This window comes from Bactrocera neohumeralis, chromosome 5, assembly GCF_024586455.1.
Source record: "Bactrocera neohumeralis isolate Rockhampton chromosome 5, APGP_CSIRO_Bneo_wtdbg2-racon-allhic-juicebox.fasta_v2, whole genome shotgun sequence".
Taxonomy (NCBI): Eukaryota; Metazoa; Arthropoda; class Insecta; order Diptera; family Tephritidae; genus Bactrocera; species Bactrocera neohumeralis.
In genome coordinates this window covers 1,198,626-1,212,737 of record NC_065922.1, presented here as the reverse complement: position 1 = coordinate 1,212,737, position 14,112 = coordinate 1,198,626, and the positions used below count along the sequence as shown (strand labels likewise).

General features: G+C 39.7%; 1 protein-coding gene across 6 annotated transcripts in view; it reads right to left on the bottom strand.

Annotated features, from left to right (window-relative positions):
- Nucleotides 1-13,600, bottom strand: part of LOC126758161 (uncharacterized) — a 30,496-nt gene extending 16,896 nt beyond the window's left edge. Inside the window, exons 1-3 of one of the 6 annotated variants that reach the window (XM_050472256.1) lie at nt 13,090-13,600; nt 11,637-12,354; nt 9,710-10,187 (exon numbers count right to left, since the gene is read on the bottom strand). The gene's annotated coding sequence lies outside the window, so the exon portion shown is untranslated. Of the gene's footprint in view, nt 1-9,709; nt 10,188-10,702; nt 11,577-11,636; nt 12,355-13,089 lie in introns of those variants that run through there. The other 5 variants (XM_050472255.1, XM_050472257.1, XM_050472258.1 and 2 more) reach the window with 5 other exon arrangements.
- Nucleotides 13,601-14,112: the final 512 nt, after the last annotated feature.

Sequence of the window (14,112 nt, the reverse complement as noted above, 5' to 3'; positions counted from 1 at the left end):
AGTTCGGGCGTTTGCTTTTAATTAATTTATCAAGTCATTGATTAAACACTCAGCCGCCTTGGGCCTTACAGAGCCCTTGCCAAAAATAAGGTTCTCATTATGGGGATGAGGTTAAGCTTTCTTACTGTTTTGTCCACATTTTATAAGAGAAGTGCAGTAAGCCGCCTCAGGGAATGAATTTGGTCTTCTTTCTTATAAAGATTTTATTCTATTGCTAAAAGGAATAGCGGAATGTCGGGCAATGTTCTATTGGTTTTAGTTATATAGCAAATAAAATAAATGAATTGAAATGTCTGTCAGTTTGTCCGAACACATGAACTTTTTTGCCACATTATTTTTATAGATCTATTTTACTATAACCACAATAACATTCGTATTATTGTATTTACTGAGTTTCTTGAGTAAGGAAAAGAGATTTTAACGCTTACTGCGACTGCTTTTTACATAATTTTCGAAAAGTTTTCAGTCCGACAAGCACCTTTAAAGCACGTTAGCAGCCATTCTCAGCGGTGACCAACAATCAAGTAGCTACATGAATGCCCAATTAAATTTTTGGGAAGAAATGTATGGAAAAATCAATTTATGTGCAAACCCCACTGAGTACTTTGACAAGCACGTTAGTGGTAACTTTGGGTGGTGATGAAGTCAAGCGCAGCATTGTCTTTGCGCCGCTTGGTATACAACTTTTGAAAATCCTTCAAGTAACTCCAAGTATGTGGTGTTCCTTTACGTCTCAATAGCGTGCAACAAATAATAGAAACTTCGCAAAAAGTTATAATAACTAGAATGTTGAAATAATTCTTAAGTTCAATAAGAAGAGACCGTAGACTGTAAGCGACTGCAACGACTGTTGCGACTGTTGGCTGTTGGCTGTTGGCATTCGGCTGTCGCCTGTCGCCTGTCGCCCGTCGTGTCACACATTGGACCTCAAACAACCAAATTGCTTGCATGCAACATCAATTTGCCATATTGTCAGTTAGACAGTTTGCGCTGCAGCGTGCTTCAGTGTAGAGTGTTCGGTTTATTTTTCCTTTCGTGTCCACCTGCCGCCCGCCCCTTTCCCGCGTGCCTTTCGTTTCGTCACTCTGCTCCAATTCATTTAAGAGAACTGCCTTGACAGCGCTGACATTTTCTTGAGTGACGTATAAAATGATGTCGTGTCGCTGTGTTGTTGGCTGCTTGTTGTATCGGCAGGTTTAGTTATTCTGTTGGTTTTGCTATTGTTGCTGTTTAATTTCTCCGTCGATGACAAAGACGTTGCCTGTTTGAATTCTTACGCGATATTAGCCGCTCAACCCCTCTACCAGTCACAGCCCACCGCCGTCTTCCTCAAACATTTCTAGTTGCTCACTTTAATGTCGCCCATAATGTTCAACCCTTCCTGTTGTTAAGCAATTAGAAATTACTAACGAAATTCCAGTCATATGTTCCGATTACTAAAGGTTCCTAGAACTCAGCAAGTGATTCTACAATTCTAACCGAAACACGCGCAAAAAATATACTTCTGTTGATACAACATCAAAGCGGTTTTAAGGCTGGCACTCGATGCATCGACAGTGCCGTTAAATAGAATTATCCGAAAGTGAATTTCCTCTACCATTCTACTAATATCTCTTTGTTATACTTGTATGTATGTATATGCAATACATAATGTTAATATGTTTGCCATTTTGTACGAATATTATATTTAAGAAGGCATTCTCTCAGTCCACAGAAGTTGGTGTTTCAGCGGCAACAGTCGCCAGTGCCAAGTATGCTTTTATTGAACGTGGCAAATTTGTCAATCAAAACAATTTCAATTCATTTCACAGCATTTAATTTTATTTCGTTTCTTCTTCGGCTGCAAACGGGTAAGGAAGTTCATTTGCAGTAAACCATTCGCTGCATGACTTGCATGTGTGAAACAGTACATACATACATACATATGAGAGTGTGCAAGGCACCTTAAGCAGCACCAGCGGTCAAAAAGGCGCAGTGGGGACGCAAACGGCAAAATTGGATTTTTATAGCTGCGGGTTGCGGGCGGTGATTTACGAATGGCCAACCGGGCCGCTGTACCTCGCCGAGCGCTCGACACGAAGCGACAGCCATCAAACGAGTTGTGAAACCAATTCAATCCATGGGAACCGCACGATTGGTTGTCATTTTGTCAACAAATTGCAAAACGTACGTGCGAGTGTGTGTGTGTGCCTACCGATATACGCGTATATCATGTGACATGAGTGTATGTGTCGGTAGGTGGGAGTGTGTGTGTTTCAGGTCGGTTTGACATGGGAACCGTGTGGGTACATGACCATAACGTGGCCATGTGGTCATGTGGCACGCAGGCACTGGCGGTTAATACATGTGAGTGTGTATGTGAGTACCGCCAGCCCAAACGTGCCGCGCAGCAATGGTATCAAATGTCGGCAAAATATGTGGAGAAAATGTGAAAACTTGAGACGATTGTATGTGCATATAGTAGTTACATATTCACACTATACACACATACATATGTATATGTAGATACATAAATACAAATGTGTATACATATGTATATGGTGGACGTCGGAGTGGATGCATTTCTCTTTGTAATACAATTGTAAATTTGCCCGGAGCGATGGTAATTGGTGGCGTAGCGGGCAAAACAAAATGCAAAGAGCGCGAGTGACGCAGGGCTGGTGCCTATAAACACACACCAACGCGATGGCACAACGATCATAACGGCCGTAGCAAAAGCGGCAATAGTTAGAGCCAACGATATCTGAGCTTATTGCGCCTTGCCATTGCCACTGGCGTCGCCGCCACCTCATTCGGATATTATGATTTGAGTCACAGACGAATCAGGGCCGGCCATGGGGTGAGGAGTCAAATCGCAAGTAAGTGCTGCAAAGTGGACGAAACTTGAAAGAAATGTGCGTCGCGTAAGTGTCATTTAAGCGGCTTAGCTTGAGGTTGCGAGACGAATTTGCTGACTTCCTCATATGCATACATGCCTATGTACAAATACATACATACTTATGTATGTATGTATGTACAAATGTGATTGTTATGGCGACTACCAATGCATGGCGGTGTTTATGGCGGCTGAATCCTACAAATCAATCTGAGCAATACATAGAGGAAAACACCAAAATGGAATTTGTGAATAAAATGTTATTCCACACCTATTGCACTCTCTTTTCTTTCACTGTAGAATGTCGATTACAACACGCCGATCGTCTTGGCTTCCTGCCACGTAGCGCTGGCAAGACCTACTCTCCACACTGCAATCAAGTGTGAGTGAGTAAAGTGTGACCCGGAGCCATTATTTCTGATTGTGTTGAAAGCGGCTCAAGTATGCGGTAATCGGTTTCAATTTCGTCGATTTGCAGTTACAAAATCTGCCGCATAAGAAACAAATGATTAGTCCAAAAAGAAAGATAAGATATTTGCTGGCAGTGAAACAAGTTTTCGTCGATCATCACATCGTTGCCTTGAACGGGGGACGGACAGCAGCTCAAGGATACTGTTGCTGCGCTCGCTTTCCGCCTGCAGTGCGCAGCCCAGGTGCCTTAGTAGCAACGACATGGCAACGACGGCAACACATTTCGCTCCACCACAGCTAATCCCATCGGCAGCAAGGTGAATTGCACGCGGCGGCTTATGTGTCTTGCTCAGGTAATTCAATGTAATTGCTTTGTGACTTATGAGCAATTTTCATTGCTGCCTCAACTACGCCGGAGCGAGCCAGGAGAATCATTGCAGAGTAGAGTTTGAACGGATTTCGCCGCTTCGTGCGCGGTTGCCCTATTTTGACATTGCAATAAAACTGCGGAAAAATGTGGAAGGAGGGCGGCAGTGTCAGAATCTACATGCTTGCAATTGATCTCAAGCGGTTTTGCGGAAATATGGATCAAAGTAAAATGCGTGCATATTTTACGAAAAGCTTTTGAGATATTACAGAATGAATGAGACCATACACTAGCGCCAGGAGTTAAGTATATTGATTATATTACAGTCTAGAGGTAAAATAACTGTAAAGATATTACAAGGCGTGTTTCAATCGTATCAATTTAAAGCACATCACATTCGTCCATTTCTTTTGGATTTTAAGCCAAAGCAGGGGGAGTTTCTCCAAGACCAACGGCATAAATGTCGCAGTTATTAAAGAAAACGTGTCGCTCCAAATTAACTGCGAGTTATAAAAGTTTTTCATAAATCCAAAATTTTTTAAATTGCAAACCAGTTTCTACCTTCAATAGTATGGTTCCAATTTCTGAATTCTTATATTTCTCATTTGTCATAATTATTTACTCTGCGTTAATCCATGCATGTGTGTGTGGCGAGTGGTCCAAGCGGCTGGCTCTGTTCGGTAATCATAAGAAATACGCGACGGCATTTCTCTGACCAGTAAACATATTCATATGTACGTAGTATGTATGTAATATCTTCTAACATAAACAAATATTCTATTTACTCTTTGGCATTACTCCGCTCACCTCACTTGCAAACAGCTTTCTTTTGTTGTTATTGTGAAATGATGTTGGTCACTCATGGCGTCAGCGCAAGATCATTTAAGAAGACTGCGAACTTGTAGGACCAATTGAAATCTTATGGAAGGCGCTTGTTTTACATATTGAATTTCTGCAAACGCGCAATTTGTGTTCCAAGAAAGGTAGTGGCCACGAGCACCCTTTATTTCGGTACGCAGGCTTGTACGGTGTACACGAATATCGGTTGCCGATAAGCGAGGTGACTCTGCTGGTGATATTTTCGCAAATTGCTTTTGCTGTTGCTGCAGGTTGGCGCTCTGCAGTCCAATGGCTGTCGCAACAGCAAAGCTCGGCGCACATTTGTATGTGCTTGCGTCGGTACGTTTTGCATGCGTTTGCTGGTGCCTTCACAGTTGCTTGACAAGCAGGAAATTACGTGCAATTACATGTCGTTCGCGTGAATAAATGCAATTGTGCGACAAACGTGACGGCCTCGTACGTGCTGTTATTACCAAGAGCCCCTCATTTCACGAACACTCAGATGGCCATCCGCTACACTGCTGCATTGTCCTTAATTTCTTATAAAGTTTTACTGTTACCTTTGGAAATTATATTACATATGTAGATTTATTTATTTCTTTTTCTCTTTTTTTTTAGTATTAACATTTACATTGGAGCTTCTTCGCAATCCTAACGATGAGCGATTTTGAAAGAATAATCGGAGGTTTGCAGTGTTTGCATAAATCCATATTAAGTTCGTCCGGCTATGAAAATCCAAATGTTTACCAAATCAGAATATGTGACTAAGAAATTGATACTTCATGAAAACCACTCCCAAAGAAGGGACAGAAGAAGAGTTAGTCAACACTAAGCAACTGTAAAAGTGCTTTCTGTCATATGTGTATACAATTTAAACTCCCGTTCCTTTGGTGAGTGTGATCGGAAGCAGAAGTGAAGAAATGAAATAAATAATACCAATTGCGATAAAAGAAATATAAGTAAATCTGACAGCTTTAGCAGTTGGGCTTTTATCTTAGCTCTTGGTTTAATTTGCTTGTACTTTTATTGCATAACTTATATTTATCTATTAGTTTTTGGTATCTAAGAGGTACCAATGCCTGAGAACACGTCCTCTGACTTGTGGCAACTCTTTCCAACAAATGTGTATCAATTTTCTTAAATATCTTTAAGCCCATTAACTTATGTTTATTAATATATACATATGTACATACAAGTATATGTATGTATATGTTTTGAGCGAAGCGGGAATTTCGGATGGGACCAACATTATATACATACATACATATGTAAAGGAATATGCATGAATGTCTTTTTAATTAAGGGATTATATGGTACTTAACGGCGCTATCATACCTAGTATAAGTATATTATTTAAATTGTATAAAGTTTGCATATAGATTTAAATCCTCAGTTGAATTTGGCCACTTTGTATGGCAACTATATACTACAGTGGTGTGACCCGAACAATTGGTTTGGAGATTGTACTGTTGCCTTGAATAACAATCTCTGCTAAATTTTGTGAAGATACATTGGCAAATAAAAAGTTTCCCAGACAAGGACTTGAATTTGAGAGTCCCTTTGTATGACAGCTATGTATATGCCATAGTTGTCCGATGTAGGCGGTTTCGACAAGTGAGCAGGGTTTTTGGTGGACGAAAACGTGTGCTTATACTTTAAAGGGTTTCTGAAGTTTCTCTCCGGTTGCTACAAACTTTGTGATAAACTTAATGCGGGGTACAAATATGATTAAACATTTCTAAGAATTTACCGCGTTTTCGAGCATAAAAAATACAATACAGGGAGTTGAGATTTAATAAATGGAGTAGTTGGGTATGGAAATGTTAAAATGTTAAAACAAGTGGAGAGGCTTTAATTAGTTTGTGAAATTGCTTGAGTTTCGTGCGATTATCCACAAAAGAAATACACGCAACGGCAACCAAGGCATCCAAGGCACACATTCACAACCATGCCATGTTGCATTGCAAGGCGAATAGAAACACATACAGTTGTATTTGACTGCTGCTACAAGCACTTAAACACTCGAACAACAACGTTCATGCTTTTCTAAGTACGTAAGAGCAAGCGTGTAGACACGTAAAGGTTGTGACACATCATCACTTTGCCGGCTAATCTCAGCTAAAAGCGCGAATTAAAAAAGTTGTCGAGCGCATACTCAAGTTTGCAAGCGGAGAGGGCGGTGGGTTGTTTGGAGCGGGAAAAAGTCACAGCCCGGTTCAACCCATTTGCGATAACTAATTTAAAGGTGCTATCAAGATGCATACGAATTGCGATGCACAAAGTCGAATGGCATCAACAACAGCTGAATTATTATCAATTTACATACAAGTACATACATATATGTATATGTGTATGTGTGTATGCATGTAGGTAGATTTTATGTGATCGTTGTAACGGAGAGGAAGGCAACGTTTTACTACTTAATAGCTGATAAACAAGGCAAACTGCAAGCTGGGTTGGAAACGTCACTTCGATGTGCGGATAATTGCGATGAAACGACTTTGTTGTGGCACCAGCCTAACTTGGGGTCACCACGCTTAGCCGTGGCCGTGAAAATTGTAGGTGGCATGTTGCATGTGCAATGTTGTTGGCAGCACATCTCAGCAACTCAATAACTATTTGCAAGCAGGTGTTGCGATACCATTTGCAGCCTAATAAATTAAAAATGGCGAACAGCTTTCCAAATATATGAGGATTAATGTTGCACAAGAAGATAGGTATTTTTATTGTGACTGTAGAAACCTAAAACAAGAAGCTACGAGTATATACTTAAAATTAATTTAAATGTCATACGAGCTAACGTAGGAAGAGCAAGTGGACAGACAGATATCAATTCGTATATTTTGCTATATCTACAACGTTTATAGCAGAAAGCAGTCATATTACCGAAGTAATGTTGTATATGTATTGTTGTCTCAATTCATTTATTTTTTTCATTCCTTATTTAAGATAAAAGCAAATTTCTTCTTTCTTTCAGCTGAGGCACTTTTCCTCATACTTGCCCCAGCTAATGGTAAAAACGGGGCAAAATCGTGTTCATGGTGACGGATTGCAAAATTAAGAGTACCTATATAGTAATATAAAACACTCATACACCTATATATCATAAATAGAAAAGTGCATATGAATTGCAGTAAAGGATATTGCAGAACTCTTGGGAATCCTGGATTTGGCTTGCTAAATATAAATCAATACCGCTGTTGCCTAATCAAGTTGCATATTATTTGGATATGTTGCATTTAGAAATCTTACTAAGATGGATACATAAAATACTCTTATGTTCGTTATTTCATGATGCCGTCAGTTTCATAAAAACACTTCTAATTGTTGTCTACGGCGCTTTTCTCTTATTGTGTGATATGACGGCTAGTTAAAACGAGGCTAATTTGCGACGCGCGCGTTCATGTTAATGATTGTGCGTTCCCACCGTAAAATAGCTCTAACTCTTTGGCCCTTCATACACGCGTGTGGGAATTTTGAGCGAACTCATTTCGTTACTTTTAATTCATAAAACTTTTGTCTGCGTCTAAAAAATCCAACAAATTCACAACTTTGGACATCTTCCACGAGGCCAAGCTACATATTGTTACACGCAGACGATTGCGCTTGCATTTCTTCAAATGGTGGCATACTTTAATGTTTATGTTAACTGCTAATTACTTTTATTGTTTTGCTTTTCTTTAAACGATCATATTATGATCTTAGACAGAGAAATATGCACCTCTAAGATGTGGCCTCAGGCATATTTCAATATTGAAAATTTTTATGAAAGGGAAATTTAGTTGTTCTCAGTTAAACTCCGTTATAAATATGGAAGCAGCCATCCAGATTTCCCTTATAAGATAGCCTTGCACATACAAATTGGGATAAATGCATATGCATATAACCCTAAATGAGTTTGAATACTGAACAGTGTTCCATTACAATTGTGCTTCTGGTTCTTCGAACAACATAAACAACCACAGCGAGTTTATTGCTTTGAAACATTACAACATTACGTTTAAATTGCGATCATACATATGTTTATATATAAGCACATTTGTACACGTGTGAAACTTCGAATACATAGGTCACCATATTGGCTGGTTATGCAAAAAACGACTGCGTTTCAGCACCAATAATTAGCTTTGACATTTAATTAGCGTGAACTTAAAAAATAGCAAATATGAATTGCGAGGCGTAACGGTGTGAAATTATTGTAAATACATACATATGTATGTATAGTCGGTGTGTTTGCTCGCCAAACAAACAAATTACAACAAATAAAATATTTGCACCGACATAGAACTATTCCCCTTGCATACTTATAGACACATACATACATATGTGTGTATGATTGTATGCAAATGTAAACCGCATGCGAATTTTACAAAACTAATCAGAAGTTATGCATGTAGGCATTGGGACATATGCACTTATGTATGTATGTACATATGTGTATGTATAGTTCACAGTTTTGCTTGTAACGTTCGAGAGCTATCGATTTCCTATACCGGAAAATGCGGGGTGGTGCGGAGGTGAAAATAGGGACAATCACTTTATTAACGAGTATTTTCCTTTTTTGGCCCACAAATTATTCGAAAATCTAATCGATCTGAGTTGTGTAAAAAATAGTGCATCGCGGAAAGTAATGTGCACTTGTATTATTTCAATAAATCCTTTATTTATAACATGTATGTATGTATGTATGTATATGTATGTGTGTATATGCTGGTCATTCGAAATTCCATTGTTTGCGTTTATTGTTTTTGTGTGCTATTTCAATATTAAACGATTTGCTTTTTTAATTTATAAATAAAATTTTCAGGTATGTATAGCCGATTTGATTCCCTACTCCGAATGTCGGCCGTAAAATTTTATTGAGCATTGTTCGGTGGAAACGCATATAATTGCACAATTAAATTTTGCAAATTTCACGCAACACTAAACTAATTACTGCACTCGCCATCAAATAATGTGCAAATAATGCAACACTCTTTTAATTAGTGCGAAGGGGAAATAGGTGTGTGTGTGTTCTAATAGAACTGTTGTTGCAAACGTTAGTTTTGTCGAATTATCCAGGAGATACAGTGCTAATAATTCATAACCTTTGAACTCGATAATGAAGAAGGTATTTTCAAATTCTTTGTCACGCTGCCAGACTACCGTTATTCCACTTTCACTTAGTTAAGCTAGCTGTAGGTAATTACTTATGGTTATTAAGAACGTCAGCTCACCTGTTCAAGGAACCCGTGTTTATATCTTCAAAGTTGAGCAATGTTCGAAAACAGTATTCCGCTGCTGAGCTGATTCAGTTGTTTTCACTTTTCAACACAATAATCGCTGAACTTCAGTACTGTAGCGACCGATTCTCTGCAAGTATTTTTTATCATTAAGCATTAGTTGCCAGTTTAGCGAGATAACGTTGCTCTTTATCTAATTATTATTATTTTCTTCAATAAAAAACTAATCAAATCACAGCACTGAGATTTTCAAATGAAGCATCAGCAGTAGATCTACATACATATATTCGAAATCCAAGCCAACATACATTTGTACATATATGTATGCATACATATTTACGTTTATTTTATATGTTTGCACATGGCTTTGTGTGTACTTTCATTTCAATGTACTTTCAGATTGATTTTCACTTTATTCTATGCTTATTATCAATATTTCTTTATTTATTCAGTTCTCACATGGAGCATGAGGCTGCAGTTAGCGAAAAGAGAAAATTAGCAAACTTCTAGTTCTTATTAGTTAGTATTTGTTTAATTTCGGTTTTATTCCATTTTACGGTTTATTAAATGCTTCGCGGAATTCTGCAGGCCACTGCCGTAGTTGGAAGCGAAACTCGAAAACTTGCCAGCAGGCATTATTAACAACAAGTGCAACAACAAATACGGCGGTCATCGGCAACATTATCGTTTCGTCGTTCTTGTTCTCATCGCCAATTGTCGTTGTCGTTGTCATCTTCGCTGCTGTGTCGCCATTGAATTTGCGACTTTTGTACAATACCCGACCAGAGTCGCCGAGACCCACACATGCACACAAACACTCAGTAAGGCACTGTCAAATGCTTCACCACCACACACAGGCACTTGCATATTCCTCCATATATGTATTTGTTCAGTACGCCTGCAAACGCACACACGCGCGCAAACACATGGATGCAAATTGCCCGCATTTGCACTCTTATAAGACCTCACTCAAACGCATATACACACCCTGGCACACTGTTATTCACGAAACTGAAATACATAACACCCATAACACGGCTACCAGCTCCCAGTTCCCAGCTCCCAATGTTCAGCACCCGACAAGGGCTTTGCCATATATCCACCTACTAAAACACAACAATAAAGCAACACAAACACCAACGAATACGACTCAGCCAATGACACTCGACGACAAAATTACGAAGAGAGACGACGAAAAAACTCCATAAAAATGCCAGTGCGACAACTGCGACAGCAGCAGTGACAGTGGCGGCGGCAGCGCAGCGGCTGAGCAGCGGGTAAAGGAATAAAAAACCCACATCACACCACCACCTAGTCAAGAGTAACAACAACAAGGCTGAGAAATGCAAAAGAGTCGCCAACCAACACGGGAGGAAAAAACTAAGAATTGACAAAGACGACCGACGTTGGCGGTGGCAAGTTGGTGAGGACTGGAAAGCGTCGTCATTGGCGTATGTTGTTGACGCTGAGGAGGTGGGTGGTAGGGAGTGTGACTTTGCTGCCGCCGTCGCAGGAGTTGTCGTTGGTCGTTGGTCGTTTTTAAAATGTCGCTGGCAAGGAGTGATGAGCTCCATTCGGCCGCTTGCTTATGTAAGTGCTGTTTGGTTGCGTTCTCGGGCTTTATTGGTGTCTTTTTAGGGGACGTTTTTTCTGTACTGCTTCAATGTGTTTTGCACTTTGTTGTTCATATGGTGAGCTAGAACAGTATGAATTCTAGTAATGGTAATGGTACTCCATGTGATGATGAGTTTTTTTTTAATATTCGTTTACACAATTTCTTTGGAATTCAATTTTTGGAACACATTTTCTTGTAAAAAACTTGTATTCAGTAAACACTGATGTTTCTATCACAAAGAAATAAACTTGTATGCATCATTAAAACGCTATTTTTCTTGATGTTTAATGAATTGCTTATATTTACACTTTTTCACAGCAAAATTGGTTTGATTTTTTATGAAATATAAATTTTTTCGAAACACCAAAGAGCGATTGTGTTTTAGCGACGGTAAATCGTTTCGAACCTCGTCACCACGCCACAATGCGAACAGCGCTTCGTTACCGTATCTTCCGTACCGTACTGTATCTGCCTGGCTAGCTATCTGTATCTGTGTGAACAGCGCGGTGACGTATCGTGCCGTGAAGACTCACAGCGAACGGGTGTTTTTTACTTTTTGCTGGAGTTCGACTGCTACGTCGTTCTGATGTCTGACAGTCTTTGTGGTCGCCTTTTGGTGGTTGAGTAACGCAGACAGCGGAGCGCGTACATTCGGTGTCGAACTGGCGAGTCGGCGAGTCGCAAGCCACTGGAGTGACTACTGGCAATACAGTAATGGACGACCAGACTGCTGTGCAGTGCGACCATCGAAACAGCCATTCGAATGAGCCAACAGCGAAAGCTAACCCATATCATCTCCAACTGTGCCTCAATCCATACACTCTGAGTTGTTGGGTGACTGGTGAGGGGTCGATTGGAGCGGCAGAAAAGCCGCAGCCCTAGCCACATCCACATTTATTTATCACAACAATTCTGACCACAGACGTAGCCACAGCCACGAACAGCAGCGAGCGCCAACGTTGACTGAGGCTGAGAGTTCCAACATGAGATTAGGCCTGACACCGAGACGGCAACGAAGAGAGCGCTGCAAAAACAACAAGTGAGAAAAGAGTATTTTGCTGCACACACACATTGCTACAATTTTGTATATAAATTTCGTCATATATATTAAGAGAGTGCATATCTTCAGGCTTCAGAAAAAACTAAAATGCACTTGACAATGGAGTCCGTGTTTTTGGATTTATATGAATACATTAATCAGATATAAGTATACCTTTTTCGTTCTAAAAGCCAAACCTGCGTTATATATAAGGATAGTTTAATAACAAATCTGTAAATATAATTTGTTTTGCTTCCCTTTTTATATTTGTGATGATTGTCATGACGAAGCTCAGGTTTTTGGATCTAAATCAATCTAAAGAGCTTATTTAAAGCTACTTTTTCGAATGCACAATAAAATCAAATATTGTGTGGTAGGTGAGGACCATATTCCGGTAAATATATTACAATTTAATCCTTTACTCTCTTTATCAAATATATATCAAATATGAATGGCTTACTTGCTATCAATTGTATTAATCCGACAACTCTTCCTTAATTAATTATTTTATATACATATGTATATACATACATACATAGGTGCGTTTGCAGATACGATACATACATACTCGTACAAGAACATTAAAGAAAAATGTTGATTAGGTTCGGTTGACATCAATGAGATGGCGCGGTCTTGTACGTATTCATTTACTAGTACTCACCTATTATTCGCCTGTACCTAACTACATACATATGTATGTATGTACTTGAATCTGTATACCTATATATAAATCCATAGACATCCATATACGCAAGTATTGATTATGTATCGGCAACACAAGAAGCCTTATGGCTAGTGAGTGGTCTGCGTGTAGGGACCAGTGTTTCGACTTTACCCACCGTCGCTGTCTATGCAGCTGTCTTAGATGTTTGTGTCGTCGTCACATAGCCAACGTCGTCTCCATCGTCGCAACCGCAACCACACATCGCCATTTGGCCCGAGTCGGAGGTGCTGTGCAGCAGTTTTCCCTTTCTCGCTTGCAGCGATACCAGTGGTCGTTGGATCAATAAGTTGTATTCGCTGTGTAAGGTCCACAGCCAATATAATTCGGTCTCTTTTTTCATATGTGTGACACTATAAATTTCGTGTCGCCTAATGTGCAACCACATACTAACAAACAACAAAAACACAAAATGATAACAATGTAATCGGTGTGCCAGACCGCCCACCGATTGCCGACGAGCGTACGAGATCCGCTCCACGCAATTGCCTCCTTCCTTTAGCCACTTAGCAGTGATATTGTGGATTGTCACTGTTGGTTGCGACCAAAATGACTGAAAATTTGTTTATTTGGTATGTTGTCGGTTAGCTGCACCACCGAGAGAGCGAAGACTACAGGCGAAGAGAAAATGCTCTTGTTTTCATAGAGTGCTCATTGCACGAACGCGTTGTTTACATATTAGCAGCAGTCGATACGGCAGTGCGGAATATAAATAGATTACTGAGCAATATTGAAGAGAGTACGCTGCTTTATTACGCCCGGAGCGTTTTGCTAGATACACACATGTGTAGACACGTAACTGCATACACACGCTTACCCATACATATACTCTTGGCTTGTGTGCGCCATTGCTTCTGGCATCAAAATATTAACACAATTAAATTAGCAATTATAATACTTACGATCGCATTTAGAACTAAACGATTGCCATTTTCTAGAACCTTTAAATAACCAATTTAGGTGCAGCCATACTTATATATTATTTTACATATCTACTTTTTGGAGATGGGTGGGGACTATGG